We start from the raw sequence: 15,037 nt of genomic DNA, 5'->3' as shown, positions 1-15,037 counted from the left end.
CACCCCTTTTTCCCTTGTCCCACCACTGGTGTTGAAATTAGGTCTGTCTGCCAGGCCAGTTGTCCCTTGTACATGAAAATGCTATCTTATCCTTCAGATTGGGCAGCTCAGTGTCATGGGACAGTTCTGGCTGCTTGACTCACTCTGTCTAATGGTAGGGCCAGCCCTGGCTGAAGTTAGCCCTCAGTAAGGAGCACTCAGCTTGGCCAATATGGAGAAAGCGAAAATTCTAAAACTCTTTGGGATTTTTATTTTTAGTATCTGACGTGGGGGTGGGGGGCAGCGTTCCTATGCATGTGGCTGATGGGGGCCTTGAATTGCTTTTTTTTTTTTTTTTTTTTTTTGCTGAGCCATAACACCACCTTAGCTCCCTGTGTTTTTAGTTGATTAGACAATACACACACAGGATGAGACCCCAGCCCTCTTCCTAGGGTTGATTTGGAGAGCATGTCAGTCTCATTGCTCATCAAAGCACAAAATGTTCTCCCTAGTAGAGCCAGTGTATTAATAACCAGCAAAAGCAAGTAACTAATCATTTATTGCAATCCCATGCTGAGTGGGCTTTTTAAAATAGATGACAAAGTGGTTTCCCCACCTGCTTTGACCCTGCTTTCTGTATGATTTCCATTGTGAAAATGTTAGGTTTCTGCAGGAACTGCATTGACCGTGTTTACTTCTGTTTACATAGCAGGGCAGGCAAACAGCGAATGGTACATTAACAAAAACACACAGGGCATCCTTGAATCGTTCGCCCTCTCCTACTTTGCGCAGATGCACTCTTAAAAAACACGGAGCATAGGCCTTGGTTTGAATCACACCAGTCACAGAGATCAGCATGATACGATGATGTAAAATTAGGCTGCTGGCCTTGCCTTCTGTGTGTCAATAAGGGCTCTTATTTTAATCTAGGTCACTGGTGATCTAGGCCAACCGGCAGCACTGTTGCCACTTACAGCAGGTATTTGGGGCACAGCTGGGGAAAAAGGAAGATGGCCTGGGCACTTGACTCTAGCATTCAACAAAGCTGGCCCTACCATTGGGCAGAATGAGGCACCTGCCTCAGGTGGCAGATTCTGAGGGCCAGGGAGTGAGGAGACCTTTGTTTGCCTGCTCTATACTTCCTTAGCTACTCTACTGCCCTCAAGTGTAGTGCAGGACATTGTCTATTTGCCAGTGATGGAGTAAGATTCAACTACCAATCTATTGTTTGTGGATTGGGAGGAGGTGCCATTTTGTCTCTTACCTTAGGCAGCAAATTGTCTTGAGTGTGCCACTATAGCCAAGCTCATCCACCCAGTGACCATGTGAAAGAGGGGAACTGGTCCAAGGTCAGCTAGTGAGTCTCATGGCTGAGCAACGTTTTGAACCTGAATATCCAACACACTAAATTCATTGATTTTTTTAAAGCTTGTGCATGAAGATTAAGTAGTATCTCTTTATTTGCATAAACAAATAAAGAGCCTCAAGTGGCATGCATGGACAGAGCATGCTAGTACTAGCCCCACCCCCACCCCAAAGTAAACTGCATATTCTTAGAGGCTTGAATCAGCTGCAATAGCTTTCTTTTTTCTTTCTCTACTGGCTTCATTTCAACTTGAGGTTGTTCCTCTACAGCTGCATGAACGTAGGCAGCGTACTTGTATTAGCTCCTTCACTGTTTAAAAGGTGTGATCAATAGCCTCCGGCCATCAAAAGCCACTGAAATCAGTACTAGTGGACTTCTGTGTTGTTTGAGCAAACATATATGGGTATTTATTGCATGAGAGCCAGCGTGGTGTAGTTGTTACATGTGCCAGACTAGGACCTGGGAGATCGGAGTTCAAATCCCCACTCAGCCATGAAGCTCACTGGGTGAACTTGGGCTGGTCACTGGCTCTCAGCCTAACCTACCTCACACGGTCGTTGTAAATGAGGAGACGGAGAACCGTGTGCACCACCTTGGAGAAAAGGGAGGGGGATAAAAATGCAATAAATAAAACAGCTGAACAAAAGGCTAGAGAGGTCTCCAGATCCTGACTTGAGGAGTTCCTATGTCCACACCCCAGCATCTTAAAAAGCAGAGACATCACCTTGCCAACAAAGGTCCATATAGTTAAAGCTATGGTTTTCCCAGCAGTGATGTATGGAAGTGAGAGCTGGACCATAAAGAAGGCTGATCGCCAAAGAATTGATGCTTTGGAATTATGGTGCTGGAGGAGACTCTTGAGAGTCCCATGGACTGCAAGAAGATCAAACCTCTCCATTCTGAAGGAAATCAGCCCTGAGTGCTCACTGGAAGGACAGATCGTGAAGCTGAGGCTCCAATACTTTGGCCACCTCATGAGAAGAGAAGACTCCCTGGAAAACAGCCTGATGTTGGGAAAGATGGAGGGCACAAGGAGAAGGGGACGACAGAGGATGAGATGGTTGGACAGTGTTCTCGAAGCTACAAACATGAGTCTGACCAAACTGCGGGAGGCAGTGGAAGACAGGAGTGCCTGGCGTGCTCTGGTCCATGGGGTCACGAAGAGTCGGACACAACTAAACGACTAAACAACAACAACATGTCCACACCCACCATTGCTTTGGCATTATAAGCGCACTGCTCTCTCGTGCATTTCACATGCATTCACAGCTGCGCTCAGTTCCTACTGCCTGCTCTGAATTGTGGATCTATTCCCACCATATGCTTATCTGAGAGGGGAATTGCCTTACATAACCTCAAGAAGTTGGAGTCTAACCCCTTGAAATGCCAGACCCTCTTGAGGTTCTGTTCTGTGTCTTTGTTCAACCAGAAAAGTAAACAAATGGGGAAAGGTTAGGCTTTTGCTGATGTTCCCGTGAATGAAGCAGCTAATCGCTCAGACATTTAACTCTCCTGGGCAGGCAGAATTTGCACTGTCGTGCTCCTCCCTTCAAATCCGGCTGCAGTGAAATTCATGTGCTGTGACAACAACGCATCGAGTAAATTGCTGAATTCCACCCACAATCTCTTTGCAAGTATACAACCAACCACACAAAATATGGGTTCACATTAAAAAGGCAGCATGCTGGGCTGCCAGCATTGAAAGTCCCTAAGTCAACCATTTAGAGGGTTTGATGATTAAGTGGGATATAAATCCTGTTAAATGAAAAAAAATAAGTGCTGTGACAAAAGGACAAATTGATAACCTGGCATCAGCAATCAGGTCTTTGAGTATTTTTAACAAATGCTTTAGAACTAATGTGTGCAAAAGTGCTTTGAGAATTAATTACCCATCTGTGCGGTATTGGAATGCAAGATCTCAGGAACCATCATGCAAAATCTGGTTATGATATCTTCAGGTGCCATAAAGAACAAACAGTGAACTTTTGAAAATGTATGGCAGTAGATTATGAATTACTTTTATTTTATTTTAAATACTTATAAAGTGCTTTAATATTAAAACTTCCAAAGCACTGCACAAAAGAATAAAAAGGATATGATTCTGTATTAGTGTGGCAGCATCTACCCTATACAACTCCCTCCCGGTACCCATAAGACGGGGTACTCTCTTGTTTTTGCAGCATATGTTGTAGAATTTTCTCTTTCAACATACCTTGTAAGTGGAGGTTGGTTGGTTGGTTGGTTTTAAAAAAGCAAAGTCAGTATCTGTCCTGGATTTGAATCTGGTTTTTTAATATGTAATTGTTTTAACAGTTTTCATGCATGCCGTTGTTATATATGCGACCAAGATGACAAAAGGTCTGGAAATCAAGCCTTATGAGGAACAGTTGAAGGAGCTGGGTATATCTAGCCTGGAAAATAGGAGAGTGAGAGGAGATATGATAGCCATCTTCAAATATCTAAAGGGCATCCATCACATGGAGGATGGAGCAAGCTTGTTTTGTTCTCCTCGGGGGAGTTGAACTCGAACCAATGGCTTCAAGTTACAAGAAAGGAGATTCCGACTAAACTTCAATAAAAACTTTCTATACCAGCTGCACTGGCTCCCAGTGCAGTACAGTATCAGGTTTAAGGTGCTGGTTTTAACCTTTAAAGCCCTATATGGCCTAGGACCCTCGTACCTATGGGACCGTCTCTCCTGGTATGTCCCACAGAAGAACTTACGGTCTACAAACAAAAACATCTTGGAGATCCCAGGCCTCAACCAGAGCCAGGGCTTTTTCGGCCATGGCCCCGATCTGGTGGAACGCTCTGTCACAAGAGACTAGGGCCCTGCGGGACTTGACATCTTTCCGCAGGGCCTGCAAGACGGAGCTGTTCCACCAGGCCTTTGGCCAGGGCACAGTCTGGTCCCCTCTCTCCTTCTGTAATCTTCATAGAACTCTAGTCCGATGGTTGACATTAATTTGATTCTGAATTGATTTTAGAATGTATTTTAATTAACTGACCGTGATTTTATGTAAATTGGGCTATTTTTACTGTTGTTAGCTGCTCTGAGCCCGGCTTTGGCCGGGGAGGGCAGGATATAAATAAAAATTTATTTTTATTTATTATTATTGCATGCAGCTCAGACAGGGGAGATACATAAGTCGTGGTCGGGGTCATGGCCTCTCTGTTGGAGCAACTGCCTCATCAGGTACACACCTAGGAGCAGCTGAGAGGTCATGGACTGATAGACATGCCTTTTCCTAACTTGTGTGTGTACTTTGGACAATAGTCAATTCCTCACTCAGGACATTTCTTGCCTAACAGCACGGTGGCAGTTGCAGCCAGTCAGAACAAGCATTACTGAGCTAAATGGACCAATGGTCTAAAGGAGAACAAAGCAGCTTCCTGTGGTCCTAACCAATATCACTAACCTGAAAATCCTTAGGTGAGCGAAACAGATTTCAGCATACATTGAAAACAGAGTTAATGCATGTCTTATTTCCAAGGGGCAGGTGTTCCAGGTGGCAGGTGCCACCACTCTAAAGGTTCTGCTTACCCGGCTAGCCACAGGGGCCTCTTCATATGATTTTGGTGACAGGGCAGGCCTATAAGGGAGAAGGCAGTCTCAGGTAACCTACTTCCAAGTTGTTTAGGGCTTTAAAAGGTAAAGGGACCCTGACCATTAGGTCCAGTCGTGAACGACTCTGGGGTGGCAGCGCTCATCTCGCTTTATTGGCCGAGGGAGCCGGCGTACAGCTTCTGTGTCATGTGGCCAGCATGACTAAGCCGCTTCTGGCGAACCAGAGCAGCACACGGAAACGCCGTTTACCTTCCCGCCGGAGCGGTACCTATTTATCTACTTGTACTTTGACATGCTTTCAAACTGCTAGGTTGGCAGGAGCAGGGACCGAGCAACGGGAGCTCACCCCGTTGCAGGGATTCGAACCGCCGACCTTCTGATCGGCAAGTCCTAGACTCTGTGGTTTAACCCACAGCACCACCTGCATCCCTTTGTTTAGGGCTTTAAATACTAATAATAAAGCCTTAAACTTGAACCACTGGCATACTGGCAGTCAGTGCAGATATTTGGGCAGAGGTGTTACGCGATGGTGAAGGGATGCTCTGCTCAGCAACCTAGCCACTGCCTTCTGCACCAGCTCTCTCTGCCTTGCTCTTTAGTTTTTCCCCACCACCTTTCCAAATGAATGGCTTATTTTTATGCAGTTCCTGCAAGCACACTCTTAAAAAGCTAACCTGACAAGCTGGCCTCCCTCCTTCCCCAGGCCTTCTCCCAAATTCTCTCCTCTGGCTTCAAGTTGTCTCATTATATGCTAAAGGACTCTCTTCCAGGCAGGGTCTTGCAGATCTAATTAAATCTGCTTCTGTATCAACTGTGCTTTTAAGAAGAAGAAAAAAATAGTATTGATTGGTGAAGCTTTTGGACCCACTTTAATCTAAAGTAATCTAAACAGGGCTTAAGCTTCAAAAGCCTGGTGATTCTCCGAGCTTCAAAAGCTCTTACTTACTTCATTCTGGATGCTTTAATGCTCTCAGCAACCCTATGGATTTTAATGTTAGAGGCTGCAGTCATGGCTCTGACACTATTCCCTAAATTCAGCCTCTATTGATTATCATGTAAAGGCAGAGAGTGAGAACTGCTTGGAAGAAAACAAAGGGCTTTGATTTTTATTGAGCAAGACTGATTCATTCACTCCAGTTGCATCACTCCCTTTGGTACGGGATCTTATTAGGAGCTAATTTAGTCCCTTGTTCAATAATGGTTTTATTCAGGCATCAAGCATTTCATTTTCTGAGTGTCTCCTTCTTCCCTCCTCTGCAACTGCTCTTTCCTTTTCGTATCGGCAAATTAAAACAAGTTGTATCTACCACCAGTCGGTCTGTCTCTCCATGCAACTCATGAAATGAGCTGTCTTCTGCAGTTGTGACAAACTGGGTTCAGAAAGGACATGATTGGATCTTGCACCAGTTACTGAACTGGTGGTTACCACTTTGTTTCTGTGATCAATTCAGAGTGCTGCTTTTGACTGATTTTGATTTTTTGAGGTAGGAATGGGGAACCTGTTATGTACTGAAGTTCTCACCCTGGGCAAGCAGGGAGATATTGTAGATAGTTTTCACTCAGGTCCACATATGCAAATAAGGAATTGAAAGTGACATTCAGTGATTGGATAGTTACAGAAAGTTGTTACTGTTGCTTTGTAGTTAAGCTCTATATAAGCAGGTTGGCTGAATCCTTCAGCCCAGTTCTGTTCTGGGCCTGTAAATAAACAAGAGCTGTTTGAAGAATCACTGTGTCGTCTGATATGTTCACCCACAACTTAACAGAACCTTTGACCTCCTTGCTGCTGTTGGATTGCTCCTCTCGTTCTCCCTGACCATTGGACATGATGGCTAGGACTGATGGGTTGGAGTCCAATAAATTCTGCAGGGCTGTAAGTGTCCCATCTCTGCCCTGCACATTATGCGGCTGGTATATCTTCAGAACCAGTCCTGTAGTATCCCATGGGTTCGGAAAGGGTACGCAGGGTGTGGGAAAACCTTGCAACAGACCTGCCCTAATACCAAGAAGCAGGAGAGCTTCAATAGTTGTGTTTATTCGTGAACAACAAAACAGCAGCTCTGTATATCAGATAGGACTTGCTGCACAGGCAAGGCCAGGGGTCAGCAAACTTTTTCAGCAGGGGGCTGGTCCACTGTCCCTCAGACCTTGTGGGGGGCCAGACTATATTTTTTTGGGGGGGGGGCGATGAACGAATTCCTATGCCCCGCAAATAACCCAGAGGTGCATTTAAAATAAAAGGACACATTCTACTCATGTAAAAACACGCTGATTCCTGGACCGTCCGCAGGCCGGATTTAGAAGGCGATTGGGCTGCATCCAGCCCCCAGGCCTTAGTTTGCCTACCCATGGGCAAGACTAAGGTTCCAACTAGTTCCCAGTTAACTAAGGAGGGGAAATGGGAATGTGGGAATTCTATTATATACTAGGCAAGACAGGCCACAAGAGCCCATGAAGCACCTGTCTGAGGCAATGGAAGTACAAGAGGCAACTTTCCGTACTCCCCAACACTTCCGCCACCAGAAGAATGCCCCCGCTTCACTGGCAGAGAAGCCTAGTGGCAACACTTTGTGGAACACCGCAGTTCCCACTTAGTTCAGTGACAGCCGGCGCATTCCAGCAGGGGAAATGGCGGCATTTCTATTTTGCCTCAGGTGGCAAAACAAGATGGGCCACTCCTGCCGGCTCCACACAGATACACATTAATGGTTTCCACCAATCAAGGCAGATATGAACTCTGGAGGGCTTTCCCCTTGTCAAGTGCCATTTGAAAGGCATGGCAGGCAAGAATGGGGGGTTCGGATGCTTCCAGTAAGGATTTTTGTCACTTGTTGAGTCCCCTAATGTAAGCTGAATCAAAAATGGAGGGACTGGGGTGGTGTACATACTACCAGCTTAAAATGCAGCTAGGTTGCTCTTTTTATCAGTTTTGGCTGAAGCTGGCTTCAGGAAAACCACATCAAAATACAGTATTTCCCAAGAAACAACAATACAGTGGTACCTCGGGTTACATACACTTCAGGTTACAGACTCCACTAACCCAGAAATAGTACCTCGGGTTAAGAACTTTGCTTCAGGATGAGAACAGAAATCATGCTCCGACGGTGCGGCGGCAGCGGGATGCCCCATTAGCTAAAGTGGTGCTTCAGGTTAAGAACAGTTTCAGGTTAAGAACGGACCTCCGGAACGAATTAAGTACTTAACCTGAGGTACCACTGTATAGATACAGGGCAGATATGGGTTGTGGTTAAACCAGCTGTGGGGGTACACTGGATGCAGAGTAAACTGGAATGTCTACACAGGCTGGGAGTGACGTTATTGCTGGATCAGTACATCCATTTTAAATCAATTCACTTACTTAAGAGCACATTTTCTAACATAACCGAGCCGAGTGGTAAAAAGGCCATATTCCAGACTGTGAGCTAATTTTGTTTGCTTCTTTCTTGCTGTGTCTTTCCTTTTCATATTCTTTCATGCAGGGAAGAGAAATGATTGCTAATGAATTGCAAGTATGGGGTATGTGGAGATCAGTTTACAGGGCCCAAATACCCTGCAATACAACTATGCCAAAGTGATCGAGCTACGATAGGAAATTGACCCAGAGTGCACATTCCACTGAGAGAGCCTGGGCAAATGTAAATTAATGTGACTGGATGAAATCCGAAAAGTCATAACACGGTGGGGTGCTTAACACATCAGATGGAATGTGAAAATTATGCTTTTCCTGACATCACAGTCTTGGAGAAATGAAAGTGGTGTTTAAATTCTTCTACAAAGAAAGGAGTTGGGTGCCAGGAAAACAGATTTGCTGGTGCTTATTAAAATGTACACTGCCGTTCATGACTCAGGCTGATTTTTCAGAAGTCCTCAGATTTATTTGGCTGTCCAATCTTTTACTTTTGTTCACCTTTCTCTTGAGTTAAAATCTCCCCTTTGAAATCTCCTAGCAGTATGAAAAGCAAATATGAAACTACTTCAGAATCTGCTCCAACTGCCTGTGGTGTTTCAACCAGCTTAAAAAAAACCATTCTTACTAGACATTCCAGCTGTGATCTTACTCTGAGGTATGTGTTTCTTAAAAGTACCATCCATCCTCAAAAACATTTACATCTGCTTCTGGAGGTTTCTTCTCATCCAGTTTTATAAATTCCACTTTGGGAGTTTCTACTTTGGGAATGTTATGCAAAATGTAAGTGCTCTAAACAAGCAGACAAACAAACAAACAAATAACGAGTAAATGTAACTGGATGCAAGATTGCAGTTTAAAGGAGCATGGCTCGAAGCATACTGCATATCCTTCAAAATGTTGAAAGAAGAAAGCTGGGCACCATCTTTTGGGATGCCATCTTCCTGCTTTTTCTCATGAGAGCATGGCAGCCATTTTGGGTGCTGTGATCTTGTGTGATTTCATGCTGTGATTCCCCCTGAAAAAAACACTTTTGGGGGCCATGAAACCCAAAAATGTGTGTTTTGGGGTGCTATGTGAGATCAAGGCCACCAAAATGCACTTGGGGGGATCATGGTGCAAAATTGTGAGGGATCACCAAAATGGCCGCAGTGCTCTCGCAAGAAAAAAACAAGATGTCCTGGTTTTTCTGGTATGATAGTGGGGCACACATACATCTTTGCATATGTGATTAGAGGACTTGACCCTTGGGAAAGTTGTTAAAAAGTTCTCATTGAGGTGGTAAACTTGTATCTGGGCTGTACTAGTTCAGGTACCAAATGGGGTCTCACATGATTAAATGCTCTTCCATCAAATACATCACCCACACATATAAAATTGGTATATCAGGGCAGTGGCGTAGCGTGGGTTGTCAGCACCCGGGGCAAGGCAAGTAATTTGCGTCCCCCCGCTGCACTGTCCCTCCCCCAGATAGTCCCTCGCTTTCTCTCCGCACCGCACGCCTGGCACCCTCCCCTCCATAGTGGGCGGCGACCTAGCGGCTCAGATCGGATTCGCACAGCCAGCACTGCAGTGAGAGAGAGTGAGTGAGCCAGGTAGGGGCAGAGAGCTGCGAGTGCGAGCGCGCGCCCCCCAGATGTTGCGCCCGGTGCGGCCGGGCCCCCCTGCACCCCCCACGCTACGCCACTGTATCAGGGTATCAGGGTTCTCTTTTCCCTCATTGGTGTTTTGTTCTTGGTTGTTTGTTAGTTTAGTAACTTTCTATATCCCTCACTCATAGAGAATTTTAAGGAGAATTTTCTCAGATAATTTGATATATGGTTTTGTTTGAGCAACATACCTCTGTACCACACCATAAGCAACTTTTGAAACTCTCCATACTGAGAGCCAGCGTGGTGTGGTGGTTAAGAGCGGTAGACTCATAATCTGGTGATTCACTTCCCCGCTCTTCCACATGCAGCTGCTGGGTGACCTTGGGCCAGTCACACTTCTCTGAAGTCTCTCAGCCCCACTCACCTCACAGAGTGTTTGTTGTGGGGGAGGAAGGGAAAGGAGAATGTTAGCCGCTTTGAGACTCCTTCAGGTAGTGATAAAGCGGAATATCAAATCCAAACTCTTCTTCTTCAAAAGTAGTTTTGAATGTGTGTGTGTTTGTGGGGTAGTGCTGTTGAAAAGCCTTGCTGTGAACACAAAGTCTTATAGTATTATGCAAAAGCAGTATAATATAAAATATAAGATAATTAAGTCCAACAGCAGTTCATATATACGGTCTTCTTCTTCTTATTTGGTGATCACTCATAGCTGATTGTCTTCCATGAACATGATCTTAACAATGATTCCGTAAGTGACTGTGGAGGCCAATTCTGGATCCACACATCCTTCCACAGTGGAGACATAGGTTTCCGGGTGGGAGTTGATAATGGTGAGGGTTTGCCAAGCGTACCTTCCTCCTAGCACATTTCTCCCTTGCATCCTGAGTTCAAGTGTCTTCAAAGCCCATGATACCTTTGGTAAAGGCTATTCTCCAACTGGAGCGCTCGCAGGCCAGTGTTTCCCACTTGTCAGTGTTTATACTACATTTTTTTAGATTTGCCTTGAGAGAGTCTTTAAACCTCTTTTGCTGACCACCAGCATTTTCCATTTTTAAGTTTGGAATAGAGTAGTTGCTTTGGAAGACAATCATCAGGCATCCGCACAACATGACCAGTACAACGAAGTTGATGTTGAAGAATCATTGCTTCAACACTGGTGATCTTTGCTTCTTCCAGTACACTGGTATTAGTTCGCCTGTCTTCCCAAGTGATATATAAAAAAAAATATTGAGACACCGTTGATGGAATCTTTCAAGGAGTTGGAAAGTGGAGTTTATAAGTGGTCCATGTTTCACAAGCATACAGTAAGGTTGGTAGTACAATAGCTTTGTAAGCAAGCATTTTGGTTTCCCTTCAAATGTCCCAGTCCTCAAACTCTCAGCACTTCAAACAGGAGAAAGCTGTGCTTGCAGAGCTCGGGTGATGCTGGATTTTGGCATCAATGTTGGCCCTTGCGGAAAGATAACTGCCCAGGTTGGAAAAGTGATTGATATTTTCAATGTATAAGACATGTAATAAGTGTTGGAAATGTAAAGATAAAGAAGGCTCTTTTTACCATATGTGGTGGGAATGTAAGAAAGTGAAAGGCTTCTGGGAAATGATATATAATGAATTGAAGAAGATACTAAAATACACATTTATAAAGAAACCAGAGACCTTTCTATTAGGAATTTTAGGAAATGAGATAAAGAGAAAGGACTGTAAATTTTTTCAATATGCAGTGACAGCTGAAGAGTGTTACTGGCTCAGAAATGGCAACAACAGGAAATACCAACGATGGAAGAATGGAGAATGAAGCTGTTAGACTATGCTGAGTTGGATAAATTGACTGGGATGATTAGATACTTAAGAGACCAAAAGTTCATTGAGCACTGGGGAAAATTTGTGGAATATCTGAAAAGTATAAGTGAGGGACAGATAATGCTAGAGGGATTTAAAGAAGCACTGTGAAATTTGAGAAGTATTGTTAAAAGGGAATAGAAAAGAAAAGGTTTAAATAATGACAATACAAACTTAGAATCATAGAATCATAGAGTTGGAAGAGACCACAAGGGCCATCGAGTCCAACCCCCTGCCAAGCAGGAAACACCATCAGAGCACTCCTGACATATGGTTGTCAAGCCTCTGCTTAAAGACCTCCAAAGAAGGAGACTCCACCACACTCCTTGGCAGCAAATTCCACTGTCGAACAGCTCTTACTGTCATGAAGTTCTTCCTAATGTTTAGGTGGAATCTTCTTTCTTGTAGTTTGGATCCATTGCTCCGTGTCCGCTTCTTAAGGAATGCGTAACTTAAATAATGACTATGAATGATTCATGGAAAAGCTGAAGGAAGTCCAGAAAAGAAACACTTTGTGAAAAATTTGATGTGAAATTATTGTGTGTTTTTGTTTTTGTTGTAAATTAATAAAAATTATTTATAAAAAAAGGAAAAGTGATTGACATTTTCCAATATTACATTTCCAATATTACACCATTGAGTTGGATTTGTGGCACAGCAGAGGGGTTGTTTTGTGTTTTTTGGTGCAGCACTTTGGGTTTTTTGGATGTTGAGCGATAGGCCAAGCTCTTCGTAAGCTTCTGCAAAGATATGTAAAGTAGTCACAGAGTGAAAAATCAGATGTTTAATAACTTGTACTTGATGGCATTAAATTCTATCAGAATACGGACAGAAGAAGCTTCTTACTAATGTTTGCAGCAAATCTGCAGTATCAATGAAAAATATGATTGCTTAGTGATGTCTGGTTGGGATCCAATTATGTGAGATGTATTTTAAATTTAGATATTTTTCAGGGACAGAATAAAAGAAGAATTGGCTGAGCAGTGAATGGAAAAATTAATGACTTGCATTACACTACCAGAGAGGCTGGAGGCTATAGAGCAGGGGATTTGAAAGAAAATTACAGCCACAGTTATTTACAATGTGGAATATAGATAGCATGTCGTGTGGTTTGAAATATTGGCGCTTACTAGTCAGATAGCTTGCTATTTTATCAGTGCTTTGAGAGGAGTTGGCATAAAAAGCTAAAAAGGCCCCATGCAACACCACATTAGGTGTGAAATGAACACCTATTAGCCTAAAACCTAAAACCTGTCTAGTCTATTAAAAATAATTTCCACCCTGATACACATATGGCCAGGTTCCCTTACAGGAAGATCATGGCGAATATAACATGCACCCAACTACTGGAAGTTAATCTGCAGTTTAGCATTCAGTAATAAACTTGGAAATTGGATTTCTGGACAATGGAATAGTTAATGCCAGTCGAAATTTGCAATTTTCTGGCTGTGGATGTACATTCCTTACTGGCACGACTGCATATATGTTCCTCTGTTGCAAGCTGCTCATCTAGGCCTTTGTGAATTGGAGGAAGACTGAGGTTGCAACACTGGTGAAATTTAGCTTTCCTCCTTTTCGTGAGTCCCCATTCTGGCCTAGATTCTATGTTGGTCCTTGAAAATTCAAAAATTGATACATTTTGTTTTTCTTAACTTGCTGCACAGATGATCCATACATTTCAGAAGAAACATCTACAGAAGGTCACACACCGGGGTTGGATCTACCGTGAAATTAATGCAGTTTATGTTTCAGGGCCCATAATCCCAGAGGGGCCCCAGAAGCGACTTCAGTCCACATTGCTTAAATTTTTGGGGCCTAGTAGACCCAATTTGAGTTGCAAGACTCAAATCTTTCTGTGATGCATTTTCCTAATTTTCCCTTGAAAACTTGAAAACTGTAAGGCATAGGAAATAAAACTATAAGACATAGGAAATTGTTGTTCACACCAGTGACTTTAACATGTGAGTTAAACCAGTACAGTGGTACCTCATAATTCGTTCCAGAGGTCCGTTCTTAACCTGAAACTGTTCTTAACCTGAAGCACCACTTTAGCTAATGGGGCCTCCTGCTGCCGCTGCACGATTGTACAGCAATTTTATTCAAAATCTGAGATGTAGTAGTAATTTAAACAACAACAACTGTGGTGATCTGCCATGGAGCAACCCCCTTGAAGAAGATAACAGTGGTTACCCAGACCTTGTTGCTGGTTGCAAGGGCCCCCATAACAGTTCAAGCTTCAGGGACCCCCAACATGTAGGCCCACCACTATCTCACACACACATAGGGAAGTTGAAGGATTCTGTTGCAAATCTGGTACATTTCCTTCTGACCACCTGTTCAGGGGTGCCAACTTGAATAAAATATTGGGAGGGCACAGGTAGGCTCCACCCCACATAAGTGATCACATGACACAGCACACACACACACACACACACACACACACCATTTTCATGGCAATGCCCATCAACTGGGGGGGCTGTCCCCTTCTAATATTTTATGGGGGGCTAAGGGACCTCAGTCCCTGGGAGTTGGCTCCTGCACACCTGTTCACCACCCACCACAGCATGGACTCTTGTTACAAATGATTTTTACTTTAGTTTGCCAACAATTTTTTTAAAAAAATCAGGCACACCTATATAAATAGATATGTGAATTGCTTTGCAGTGTACATTGTTTACATATTAATTAATGTATAATTGCCACTGCCCGGATAGGAGCCACATTGTGTTTCTTTTTTCTGAAATGGTGTTTGTTGACTTTGTGTAAGTTGTTCGTTGCTAGAGACAGCCTGTATGCACTAAGGCTACCATTCTAACCATGGCTACTCCAAAGTAAGCCCACTATAATGTCTTTCTTAACTACTCAGGCACTTCAAAAGCTGTGCAATGTGGAAGCCTTCCTCTGATGGGTAAGTCTATTCAGAAACACATTATGCCAGAATTTTGCTGGCTTCTAGGATCCATCTGGCTTCAGCTGAAGGCAGGGGTCTAACTCTGTGCTTGGAAGGTCCAGGCATTCATGGCTGCTACAGTGTGAACACTGAGTGCACAAACAGCAAAACATGGCAGCCCTTTGTGGGTAGCATTGACTGGCAGAGACTACCTGTCTGAAACCCCAAAAAGCTGCTACCAGTCAGTGCAGACAATAATGAACCAGATGGACCAGTGTTGTCTGACTATGTTCCTCAATAGTGAATCAAGCAGATGTGGAAGTTTCATGGTGTGTCTACTCACAAATTCAGTTAGTAAATATGTAATTAAAGTTTGGTGCCAAAAACGGCTCAGAGA

This window comes from Podarcis tiliguerta, assembly GCF_965153285.1.
Source record: "Podarcis tiliguerta genome assembly, chromosome: 1".
NCBI classification, from domain to species: Eukaryota; Metazoa; Chordata; class Lepidosauria; order Squamata; family Lacertidae; genus Podarcis; species Podarcis tiliguerta.
The sequence above is the reverse complement of the archived record's forward strand: the minus strand, read 5'-3'. Positions refer to the sequence as shown.